General features: G+C 39.6%; 1 protein-coding gene and 1 pseudogene across 2 annotated transcripts in view; one reads left to right on the top strand and one right to left on the bottom strand.

Moving 5' to 3' along the window:
* DLGAP1 (DLG associated protein 1) overlaps positions 1-12820 on the bottom strand; it is a 986787-nt gene that overhangs the window by 380365 nt on the left and 593602 nt on the right. The gene's annotated exons all lie outside the window — the stretch shown is intronic.
* Positions 8610-9411, top strand: LOC136315058 (protein SET-like; annotated as a pseudogene).

Consider the following 12820-nt stretch of genomic DNA (forward strand, 5'->3'; position numbering starts at 1 on the left):
GTATTCATGTGCAGGTTTTCAGATGCACAAGGCATCAGGGGTGGATCATACAGAGTCTTGGTGAGATTAGTGGAGAGATAAAGCTGGAAATTAGGTTGAGGCTAGATCAGGGGTCCCCAAACTTTTTACACAGGGGGCCAGTTCACTGTCCCTCAGACCGTTGGAGGGCCAGACTATAAAAAAAACTATGAACAAATCCCTATGCACACTGCACATATCTTATTTTAAAGTAAAAAAACAAAACGGGAACAAATACAATATTTAAAATAAAGAACAAGTAAATTTAAATCAACAAACTGACCAGTATTTCAATGGGAACTATGCTCCTCTCACTGACCACCAATGAAAGAGGTGCCTCTTCTGGAAGTGTGGTGGGGGCCGGATAAATGGCCTCAGGGGGCAGCATGTGTAGTTTGGGGACCCCTGGGCTAGATTGTAAAAGACTTTAAAATTTGAATTTAATGAGTTGCTAAGAGGCTGAGGTTCCTGATGGCTTTTTTACAAGTGTGTACCAGAGTCAGTATTACACTGGCAAGCTAACATGGCAGGAGGAGTAAAATGGATCCATCAAAGTAGGATTCTTGAGCTATCCTATCAAATAGCCTGCTAAAATGTGTTAGCTATAAGGTAATAAGATTGCAGTGTTATGATATGCCAGGCACTGTGCTAAATAAAATTCTCAACCTATATTATCTCACTTGATCCTTACAGGAAGGCTATAGTGTTATCAGTTGCATTTTAGGGAAGAGTAGAGAGAGGCTCAGAACCTTTAGGGCACTTGCCCAAGGCTGTTAAGTAAGTGATAGAAAGTTTTAAACAAAGACAGTCTGACTTCCTGCTTGTAATCTTAACCAGTAAACTAAGGAAAAGCTAGTGAGAATCACTGAAACAGAGGTCAGTCACACAGATAACGCTGCCTGGGAGGTGAGAGTCATCTCTCCAGTAGATTGTCTATAGATGTTATTGGCCTGAGGAAAAAAAAAACGTTTTCTTTGCATCAATCACCTTGAGTGTAAGAAAATTCAAAATTCTGCTTTGAGGCAGAACTAGTAGGATGGAACAGACTTGCCACCTGAGTTGCTCTCACCATTTCTCTGATGCATTCATTATAAGCCGGGCTACCATTAGGTTCACTAAATTGTAGTGGATCACTTCTATTTCTTTCTACCTTCTCTTTGCTGCCCCCAGCAGGTGCAATTTATGCTCCATTTCTTTTCTAAAGTCTATTTAGTGATGCTATTGCCATATTCCACCCCTTTAATTTTCCCCTGACGGCTATGAGGTAACTGTGTTTTGTGCTGTATTCTATGTGTTGTATTGGAGTACAGCCCTCTCTCTCCCATCCCATTCGGCCCCACTCACACATACACATTAACAACATTCTCAAATTCCTACATCTAGAAGTAGATAGAGCCAAACTTCAAACCTCTATGTTCTGATATAAATGCCATGTTCATTCCACCAAAACATGCTTTTATATCAATGTAGGAATCACGGGCAGTATTTAAGCTTCTCTATTGTTGTAAAAGGTCTTCTTGACCAGATAGCAGTCAATAGTCACATCTTGTTTTAAGAAAAAGCTTATTTGTCAATTGCTTCTAATTTTTAATAGTTTCACTAAATGTTGAGTGTCACATTGTGATCCATAGAGTCATTTTATTTCAGTTTTCTTTGCTCTTCTGGCAAAAGTAAAATTCTCACTGCTGATAACTGCTAGAAGTATTGATTTGTACCTTTTCAACAATAGCCCTAACCATCAGATATCCAACTTGTATGTTTATAACAGTAGTTCTGTTATATTCATAATCACTACATGGCAAAAGGGATTAATTTCCCAGTATACTGATATAACTTGGGACGATTCTATAGCTTAGCAGAAGTAAAAAGCACGTGCCAGGGAAGCATTCATTCTCTTATGAGCCACAAATATATAGAAAAAAAATTAAACTAGAAACCTAATACCTGGTGATAGAAACAGTTTTATTTATTCTAGCTTTATTTCCTTTCTGGGTGATATTGGGCAAGATAATTCAGTATTCTAGGCCACTGTTTCCCCAGTTATAAAATGGGAAGACTACTTCAAAGTGTTGTAAGAGTTTATTTAGAAAAAAATAAATGGATATGTGTGTGCATGTGTACAAACATTGTTTCTCTATGCAGGATGGTAAACTCACCATAGGAGAAGCTTAAATACTGCCCGTGATCCCTACATTGATATAAAAGCATGTTTTGGTGGAATGAACATGGCATTTATATCAGAACATAGAGGTTTGACGTTTGGCTCTATCTACTTCTATATGTAGGAATTTGAGAATATTGTTCAATGATGAATGTCTTGGGGAAAAAAAATGGCAAGGAGTTAGATGGCAAAGATTGCCAAAATAATCAAACAGTATATTAGTTAAATCGCACTGTAAACTGTAAAGTAACATGTAGAGGCAAGAATAAATAGAATTACTCATGCAGCCCTTTCTTAAGGGTCATAAGTGAACATAAGCACAGTAGCATATACTGCTAAGTCAATTAAATTAGTCATAGAGTCAACTACCTCCTCACCTAGTTCCTGAGGCCTGATACAGAAATTCACATATTCTAGTTCTCTGCTCTTCTCTGCTCAGCATCAAAACAGTTCAACTGCAACCAGCAACTGCAGTTAACTGTACTAAATTCTACTTTGGCCTTGATGAGTACAGGTGCTTGTGGGGTCCTAGGGGTACTGCATACAGAGTGGTCTACCTGGAGATCTAAGTTTGGAAGTAAAGACATCGCATTTTATTCTTTTTTTTTTTTTTTTAATAAAGAGATACTCTTAGAAAAGTATCTCTCTTTTTTTTATTTTATTTTATTTTTTTACTTTTTTTTATTTATTCACTTTAGAGAGGAGAGAGAGAGAGAGAGAGAGAGAGAGAGAGAGAGGAGAGACAGGGGGGAGGAGCTGGAAGCATCAACTCCCATATGTGCCTTGACCAGGCAAGCCCAGGGTTTCGAACCGGCGACCTCAGCATTTCCAGGTCGACGCTTTATCCACTGCGCCACCACAGGTCAGGCGCATTTTATTCTTATTTGGTGTTTGCTTGTTTGTTTTGCCTGCCTTTTGGTTATACTCAGTGGTGGGATTCAAATACTTTAACAACCAGTTCTCTGCCCTAATGACCATTTTAAGTATGAAAAAATAATATACCAAAAGGTAGTTTATAGTTTCATGCACTTAATATTTAAATAAGAACAATAAAAGAGTTACACAAAACTAGATTATGTTATGAGTTTTAAAATATTAATGAAAAAAGATTAAATAATACCTGACAAAAAAAATAAAACTGTTATTTCAGATATTTCCATGTGGCTTCTTGACTGGCATCTTCACTCACAATTTTTTCACCTATGGATGGAATGAACATTACTGTGGGTACTTAGAATACGCTGTTGCTCAGATGAATGTTAAAAAAAAAGTAAGGAATGTAAATTTGTGATTTCCACATTGGGCAGCTGCCCACGCACCCACCTTAGAGAGAACCCTGATTACAAGTGCCATTTTAACAACCGGTTCGCCAAACTCAACAAAAAATTAGGTATTGGTTCTGCCGAACTGGCATGAACTGGTTGAATCCCACCACTGGTTATACTCTATAATGATATCTAAAAAATGATACTAACAATTCCTGAATTGTTAGTAAAAGTTGAGAATACATCATCTTTGAGTAAAATGAATATCCCAGCAGCATTATTTTACAGAAGCCTATTTTTATTGCATTTCTATTTAATAACAGATTCATGAAATAAAAAAATTAAGATCCCAAAGATCTTGTGATCTACAAACGTGAACATTTTATTTTGCATTACTTTTTTTTTTTTTTTTTTTTTAATGCGAGAGAAGGGAAGAGACAGATTTTCACATAAGCCCTGATGGGATCCACCTAGCAACCCCTGTCTGGGGCTGATGCTCAGATCAACCTACCTATCCTCAGTGCCCAGGGCCAATGCTTGGACCAGCCGAGCCACTGACTATGAGAGAGGAAGAGGGAGAGAAAGAGGGGAGATAAAGGGGAAAGAAGCAGATGGTCACTTCTCATGTGTGCCCTGACCAAGGATTGAACCTGGGACATCTGTATGTCCCGCCAACGCTCCATCCACTGTGCCAACTGGCCAGGGCAATTTTGTACTACTTGTACCATAATCCTTAACAGTAGCATGTCTATGCTAAGAAGTTTGTATTATCTCTAACTTAGACATGGAGGTCGAGCACTGGATTTTAATCCTGAACAGTCGCTTTCAGGTTCAGCTTCAGGTTTCCCTGTTCCCTCCTGTTACAGCCCTGGCTTACCCTAGAATTATCATAATCATGAATCTCAACCTACTCTTTTAAGGCAAAGGTGTAAGACAAAAGCACTATTATAAAAATAGCTTTGTTTGGTGTAAAAATTTAGCCAATAGGCTTTAAATCAGCGGTAGTCAACCTTTTTATACCTACCGCCCACTTTTGTATCTCTGTTAGTAGTAAAATTTTCTAACCGCCCACCGGTTCCACAGTAATGGTGATTTATAAAGTAGAGAAGTAACTTTACTTTATAAAATTTATAAAGCAGAGTTACAGCAAGTTAAAGTGTATAATAATAATTACTTACCAAGTACTTAATGTCAGATTTTCACTAAGTTTGGCAGAATAAACCTTTATAAAACAACTTACTATAGTTAAATCTATCTTTTTATTTATACTTTGGTTGCTCTGCTACCGCCCACCATGAAAGCTGGAACGCCCACTAATGGGCAGTGGGAGCCAGGTTGACCAGCACTGCTTTAAATACATTTAGAGACCTTTATATTACAGGATATACAGACCTAAGTAAAACATAGTTTGTCTGCAAAGCTAAGGAACAGAGAAAAAAAGAGCAATAAAGCTTAAATTGCTCTCACGCATTTATCAGATTCAGGAGAAAAAAAAGCCCCAACTAGCTTTTGAATATGGAATTTTGACTATCTTTATTTTTTTATTTATTTTTTAAATTTTATTTATTGATTTTTTTTAGAGGGGGAGAGAGAGAGAGAGAGAGAGAGAGAGAGAGAGAGAGAGAGAGAGAAAGGGGAGGAGCAGGAAGCATCAACTCCCATATGTGCCTTGACCAGGCAAGCCTAAGGTTTCGAACCAGCAATCTCAGTGTTCCAGGTCAATGCTTTATCCCACTGCGCCACCACAGGTCAGGCGGAATTTTGACTATCTTTATGTTAAAGACAAAAAAAACCCAAACCAAAAAACCCCAACAAAACAATCCCCCAAAATCCAACAAGCAAAAACTAAACTAAAAATATTCCATCTTAAATAAATACTGAGTTTCACTAAGTAGGTTTTATTTTTCTTCAGAGAGATGGGACTATTTCAGAAGGATGCTTTCTGTGTATTTGAGGATTGATCACATAAGTAAGCATATAACGGCTAAAGGAGGCCATGTTTCTCAGTGTCAGAGAGGGAATCACAGAAAGGAGCACTGTGGGGCGGATTAAAATGAGAGGTAACAGAAAAAGCAAGGGTTTCTCAACCTTAGCACCCCTGACATTTTGGGTAAGACAATTCTTTGTTGTGGGTGTTATGCTGTGTTTGGTAGTATATATTTAGCAGTATCTCTGGCTTCTACTCATTAGCTGTGGGTTGTACCCTTGCTGTCCTCAGCTCTGACAAGCAAATGTCAGATGTTGACAAATGTCCTTTGTGGGAAAAAGTCACACCAGGGAAGAACTGCTTGTCTGAGCTGATAGTTTTTAATAGATTAGATCAGTGGTTCTCAAACTTTTTGAAGTTGGGGTGCATTTAAAATGTACGAATAATTGTAGGTGCACTATTTTCAAATTTCTGAGAAATGTATTATAATAATTAAGTCAAATATTAAAGAAAAAAACATAAAGTCCAAGTGTGCTTTTACAGTAATTAAATGAAATAAATATGACAAAATTAAATTTATTCTGACAATGAAAAACATTTTTATGTTACATTTTTATGTTACATTTTTTGAGTTACATTATGTTACATGCTTTTTAGAATTTGTAAAAAAAAAGGGGTGAAAAAATTTAAAAATGACAAAAAAGTTATATATATATATATATATATATATATATATATATATACACACATTTTTAGTAAGATTTAGTAAATTTGGCAGGTCCCGGGACAAATGTGTTAAGTTTTTTCATTCTCATGTTTATGAGAAACATGAGCCTGATGCATCCTAGCGATTTCTTCAATGTTTGGGCATATATTTGAAAGGCACATTCTCATTTCCTTGTCAATAAAAAGAATTCCTCTCTTTTTACTCTTGTGTTGATTGCAGAAAACGTCCACCATACATATCATCTTAACTTGACACCAAACAAAGGATAGAAGAAACTTGCCTCCAGTCTTTCCTGGGAACATGGGGGGTAGTGTAAACAATCCAGCACCACAGCTTAACAGCCTTTTGCAACCTAATCAGGCAAGTGAGGTGGGGGGTTGGGCAGACTGTCATTTTACAGCCAATCCCCATACCTCTGTCCCCCAAAAATCTGAACTCCAAAAACCCTGTTGGTTTTTTGGTTCCCAACAGGCACATATTTCTCTGGAATACCATAGGACACACCTGGAAATCTTCAAGGGTGCACCAGTGCGCCCTGGCGCACACTTTGAGAACCACTGGATTAGATAGAAATGTGTGTGCACACACATATTTCCTGGTTCTAGTGAGAGGACTTGGAAGCAACAACTCTGTAGTAGCAATAAGTATATCTAGCACCCAGTCTTGCTTTACAACTACCCTTCTTGAAGAAAAGGAACCTGGGTTTTTTGGAGAAAGGGCTTCTCTGTCATATCCAGGGCTGGGACTGGGGAAATACAAGATGATCCTGAAACATCTTGTTACAACAGAAAGTAAGAAAAACCTCAATAAGTGATGGAGGACATATATATATATATATTTTGTATTTTTCCAAAGCTGGAAATGGGGAGAGACAGTCAGACAGACTCCCGCATGCACCCGACCGGGATCCACCTGGCACGCCCACCAGGGGGCGATGCTCTGCCCACCAGGGGGCAATGCTCTGCCCCTCCGGAGTGTCGCTCTGTTGCGACCAGAGCCACTCTAGCACCTGGGGCAGAGGCCAAGGAGCCATCCCCAGTGCCCGGGCCATCTTTGCTCCAGTGGAGCCTTGGCTGCGGGAGGGGAAGGAGAGGGGGAGGGGTGGAGAAGCAGATGGGCGCTTCTCCTGTGTGCCCTGGCCAGGAATCGAACCCGGAACCCCTGTACGCCAGGCTGACGCTCTACCACTGAGCCAACCGGCCAGGGCCGATGGAGGACATATTAAAATGACATAGCAGCTGGCTTAAACATGATCATTCTGACCAGATTAAAAATATTTGAGCAGCAAAACAAATAATTGAATAAAATAAGAACACACGGTTCATACAAAGTAAATTAGAGAGAAAGCTCTTTCTTATGGTTAAATATAAACTAATGAACGTAGAAGGGATTCTATCATTAGAAGATTACATAGGCTGATAATTGATTCAAGCAAGAATATTCAACAAATGCCAAAACTAGTGGGCAAAAGTGGGTAAGTGTATCTTTCCACCTTAAAATGTGTGGGAAACCACTGGCTTGATTGAAGAGTATAGAATTGAATTCTTCTATAAATCTTTTTATTGAAAAAAGTCTAAATTTTGGTACATTCCAGGTTCAAATTAGCATGTATAATGAATGTACTTAGCATCAATGCCTGGCCAAAAAATATTTTTTAAAATGAATGAATGCTGTGGGCCCATTAAAGTATGATGTGTGGCTGCTGCACCAATACAGGAATCATAAACTTGCTATTGTAACATGAGAAAAGCAGCCAGCTGCAATTTCTGAGCCTAAATATATATAATATTATACATTTTTATCAGCACAAAAGTTTTAGGCCTCCAACTGTGCATGTGATTTACAGTTTTGATGCTGGGGGAAAAACACATTTCTACTCAAGGGATAAGAAAGGCAAATTTAAATTATTTCTTTATATTTGTAGTTCTTTAATATAAAGTAAACTGATGTGGATTCCAGCATATTAACTTGTTATTAAAGAATGCAAAGTATAAAATGTATATTATTTATTATATTGTTAAGCAGTATAAGTATGATTTTAAAATGTAATGTTAGAATCATTTACACTTTTGTTGACTTGAATGCCAATAAAAAAAGGTTCTTCCACATTATAATAGTTTTCACACTAAGATGATCTGACTTGCAAACCAGTCACATCAAGTGGAAGACCATTAAGATTTACCTGCTAAGGGATTTTCCCATCTAAATAGCCTTCCCTCCCTGCTATTGGTAGGTTCTATACACACTACACGATGTAGCAGCCCCCATGTGACTTTTTCAGCCCTCTCCCTCCCCCTACCCCATCCACAGCACTATTTCTTCTCTCTGCTGCTTTGCGGCATCTGTCTATATGTCGTCTGTTTGTATTTGCATTCAGCACAGCATTTGGTGCTCAATATATTTTGGGGGCTAGCCTGATTATTAAGGACACACATGTAGAGTTCTCAGAGCTTCTTCTAGCTGGACAACTTGCCTGCAGTCTGATGCTGATTCTGGGATTTTTCTGACATCATGGCCCCCAAACACCAGTCTTTGCTCCCACCTCCTGCCTCCAAGCCAGAGAAGAAGTCAACCTATCAGGACTTGCCAAAGGGAGAAAAGAAGAACAAGAAGTAATTGAACATATTGATGAGGTACAGCATAAAATAGACAGATTTACTGAACAAGCCAGCGAGGAGATTCTGAGAGTAGAAGAGAAGTATAACAAACTCCACCAATCATGTTTTTAGAAGAGATTGGAATTGATCACCAATACAGCAACTGAGAGTTGATACTTCCCGCACCTTCATCCTTTTCTCTCCCTCACTCTCTCCTCTCTTTAAAATAACAAACAAACAAACAAATAAATAAAGTTCTCTCCAAAGAATTTTATCTGAATGAGAGTGGTAATCCATCTTCAAAGTCCACTGAAATCAAATGGAAGTCTGGAAATGATTTGCCAAAATGTTCAAGTCAAACATAGAATAAAGTCAGCATGAAGAGACAGCATGAGGAAGCAGAGCTTCCTGACATGGTTTACTAGCCATTCTGATGCAAGTGCCGAGGCATCAGGAGAAGTCATCAAAGACGATATTTGGCCAAGTATATCACAGTACTACTTGGTTCCTGACGTGGATGATGAAGAAGGGGAAGGAGGGGATAAGAAGAAGAAGAAGAAGAAGAAGAAGAAGAAGAAGAAGAAGAAGGAGAAGAAGAAGAAGAAGGAGGGAGGAGGAGGAAACGAGGAGGGGGAGTAGGAAGGGGAGGGGGGAGGGATTGGAAGCTGTGGACAAAGAAGGGGATGAATATGAAGGAAGATGGAGAAGATGACTGATGGAACACTGATGGATTCCAACCCTCATTTTGGATTTTCTCCAGTCCTTGGGAGGAAGTTGCAGTCTGTCTTTATTCCCCTCTTGTGCTCAGTTGCCCTGTTTTTGAGATCTTTCTTCTCTTTTATACACCACGGTTCTCACCTTATTGGGGGGGGGGTGTTAATGCATCTTGGGCAGAATTCAGTGGGCAAAGAAGCTCTGCCCTTTTCTGTTCCAAATTCATTTTTATCCCTTCCTGTCTTAACAAAAATATGGAATCAATATAACCGTGGTCTGTGGGGAAAAAGAGAAACCTTCTGCCTCCTGAGAGCTGCTGGAAGCTGGAGGGTGTGAGGCCCCTGGGTGGCAGTGCAGAGAATTGTAGCTCTTTTCTCCTTTTTCTGTATATTGGCCTCAGGGATTACATTGTGTCTCTAAGATGTGAATATAGACAGCATTGACCAGCATGTACTTGTCTACTTTCTCTTGTTTAAATAAAAGGAGAAATCTTTTAAAAGAAATGAGGAGTTATAAAAGGTCAGCAAAGGGTGGATTTGAGATGTTTGGGGAGGGAGGTATGTGAGCATTTTGACATGGCTTCTCCTTTGGCACGTTTGTGATATTTAACGAACATCCATGCAATATAAGATGACATTTTAAAAATAAAATTCTCTCCTAATGATGTCTTGGTCCCGGCCACTTGATGGGAGAATCAGCAGAACCTGTAGTCTCTTCTTTATAGTAGACATTTATGTTCCTGTTTATTAAAAAAATTTTTTTTGTTTCACTGGAAAGAAAAGATGGTGTTCAACAATTTTAAATATTAAAAGTATCCTCATTGCTTTGTTCTAATAAAACTAAATGTGTACAAAACCCCCCACACTGGTAGTTTTTCATTTTTAGGGAACTAGGTATTGGATGTTCAGCCTGAGGCCTCTTGATACTCCCTTGAGCAGGTGAATTGCTGCCAGGCGAGGCTCTCTGAGGCACTGCTCCTCGGAGGAGTGTCTGAACTCAGGGACGTGGGTCTCACATTAGCCATCATGCCGACATCCATTATACTTCTTAAAATGATTCCTGAAGAGGCAGGAAACAAGGTGGGACTAATGCTCTAATTGATTACTTTTGGGAAAATAAAGCGAGAAGTAAAGAGAGCTAGTACTACTGCTGCTAATAACTTCGCGGTGATAATGACGGGTGGCTTGTGTGGAGAGCTTTCTGTATGCCAGGTGTGTGTGGTTCCAAGTGCTTCAGATACATTAGCTCACTTAGCCTTGACAGCAGTACCATGGGGTAGGTTTAATTAATCTCTCACTTTCCGATGAAGAAATGGAGCTACAGAGGGATTATGGAACTTGTTCAAAGTAAAGAAGCTGGTCAGTCATGCAACCCAGGCTAATGGCAGATGTCTGACTCCAGTGTGTGGGCCCTCAACCACTCTGCTGATCTTTAAGAGTAAAGTAAGCTTGCTTATTTAACCTCATCACATGCTAAGCCAAGACCCTCTAAGTCTGAGGTTATCAAGGCATGGCATATTATCCCCAGGGATTTGCAAATTAATTTGAAATCAGTAAGTCCACAAAGCAAATCCCACAGCCCTGACTACTCCAGCAATGGCATTGGGTCACTCACTGCATCTGTGTCAGAAGAGAGGATCCCAGGTGGGGTGCAGGTTCAAGGGAGTCGAAGCTGCCTTTGTGGTTTTCCGCTGGTGCCGGCACTGATTGGGGATGCTGGGACATGCTCTCAGGCCCGCCTCTCGGCCAAGTCTAACGTTCTGAGACAGCGAGGGCACTGCTGTCAGTCACTTTAGTTCTCTCTGCTGAGCCTGAGGTCCGATGCTGTGGAGTTTTGTTGCCCACCCATAATAAAACTGCCTTTTGTATTTATCAAAGCTTTATTCAGGTTTTATAAGTTTCTTTTCCCATTAATGTTTATCTTGACCATTTTCAAATGACAACAGAAAGACAGTCTACAACAGTGGTCCCCAACCTTTTTTGCGCCATGGACCAGTTTAATGTCAGAAAACATTTTCACGGACCGGCCTTTAGGGTGGGATGGATAAATGCATCATGTGACTGAGACATGCATCAAGAGTGAGTCTCAGACGGATGTAACAGAGGGAATCCGGTCATTTTTAAAAAATAAAACATCAATCAGACTTAAATATAAATAAACTGGAAATAATGTAAGTTATTTATTCTTTCTCTGCGGACCGGTACCAAATGGCCCACGGACCGGTACCAGTCTGCAGCCTGGGGGTTGGGGACCACTGGTCTATACAACATAGGTCTGAATATCTTTACACTGTACAGTAATATAGTCAAACCTCTGTTGTTGAATATTTACATAATTTCTATTTTTTTTGTTTTATAAAGAGCAGTATGAGGAACAGTGTACAGATGAGCATTTGTGCATGCTCTATATTTGTCTTAGAATGAATCCCATACAAGTGGAATTATTGTATCAAAGTATATACAAGCATTTCTGATGTTTGTAATCATGGGAGATGAATTGCCAGGTGACTCGATGGAAAGTTTCTGAGCGTCAGGCTGCTGCTCCCTGACCAACCCTGGGTATCATCTTAAAACAGAACAAAGAAAAAGCCAACTTGGCCAGTTCAATGTTTAGGGAAAAGGTGTTTTATTATTTAAATTTATTTTTATTTGACTTCTAACAAGGATAATATTTTACATGCTTTGTGTGCCAGGTGAATCTTATCTTGTGTGAACTGTCTGCCGTGATTGCTTTCTTTACCTGCTTTTCTATTGAATTACAGAAAGATCTATTATAATGACTGTAATAACTGTAAATACAACATGCTGACTAGTTACTGTGTGCTTGACACAGTGGTGAGCCCATTGCTTTCCAATACATGGAAAATATTTTCCCAGGGGATTTGCGTTTTAAAATACTCTTCTAATAAAATCATCAGTCCAATTTCTTGAGGCAGTGTTTTGAGCAATCAGTTTTAGAAGTCTGCATTTGTCTATTTTTAGCATTTAACATCTTGAGTGGGGGCCTGAGGCTCAGAGCCTGTGTAGGCTGCCCCTGGGTTCGTGCAGCGTTGAGGCCGTCCTTCCCTGGGAAGGTCTCGGCCTGACAGGGTGCACATCTGGTCACGATCTCGGTCACTCTGACCTGTGACTCTTGATGGTAACCTCCAAATTAGGCCCCAGATACCCTGTGGGCTTCTCCTGTGCCTGCTCTTTCCATGGTTCCCAAAGAGTAGGTGTGATGAGGTGATATGACACCACTTGGCAGTGACACAAAATGTGAGATAAAAACAGGCTAGGGCATTCTTGGGTAGGTGCTCTAAGCACCTGCAGGAAACCACATAGTATTGGGATTGAGGAAAAGCAGCAATGACTCTTGAAATATTGAGACAGATAGATCCTTCTGTGGTTCTGGAAACTGTTGTCATGGTGA

Source organism: Saccopteryx bilineata, chromosome 11 (assembly GCF_036850765.1).
Source record: "Saccopteryx bilineata isolate mSacBil1 chromosome 11, mSacBil1_pri_phased_curated, whole genome shotgun sequence".
In the NCBI taxonomy this organism is placed as follows: Eukaryota; Metazoa; Chordata; class Mammalia; order Chiroptera; family Emballonuridae; genus Saccopteryx; species Saccopteryx bilineata.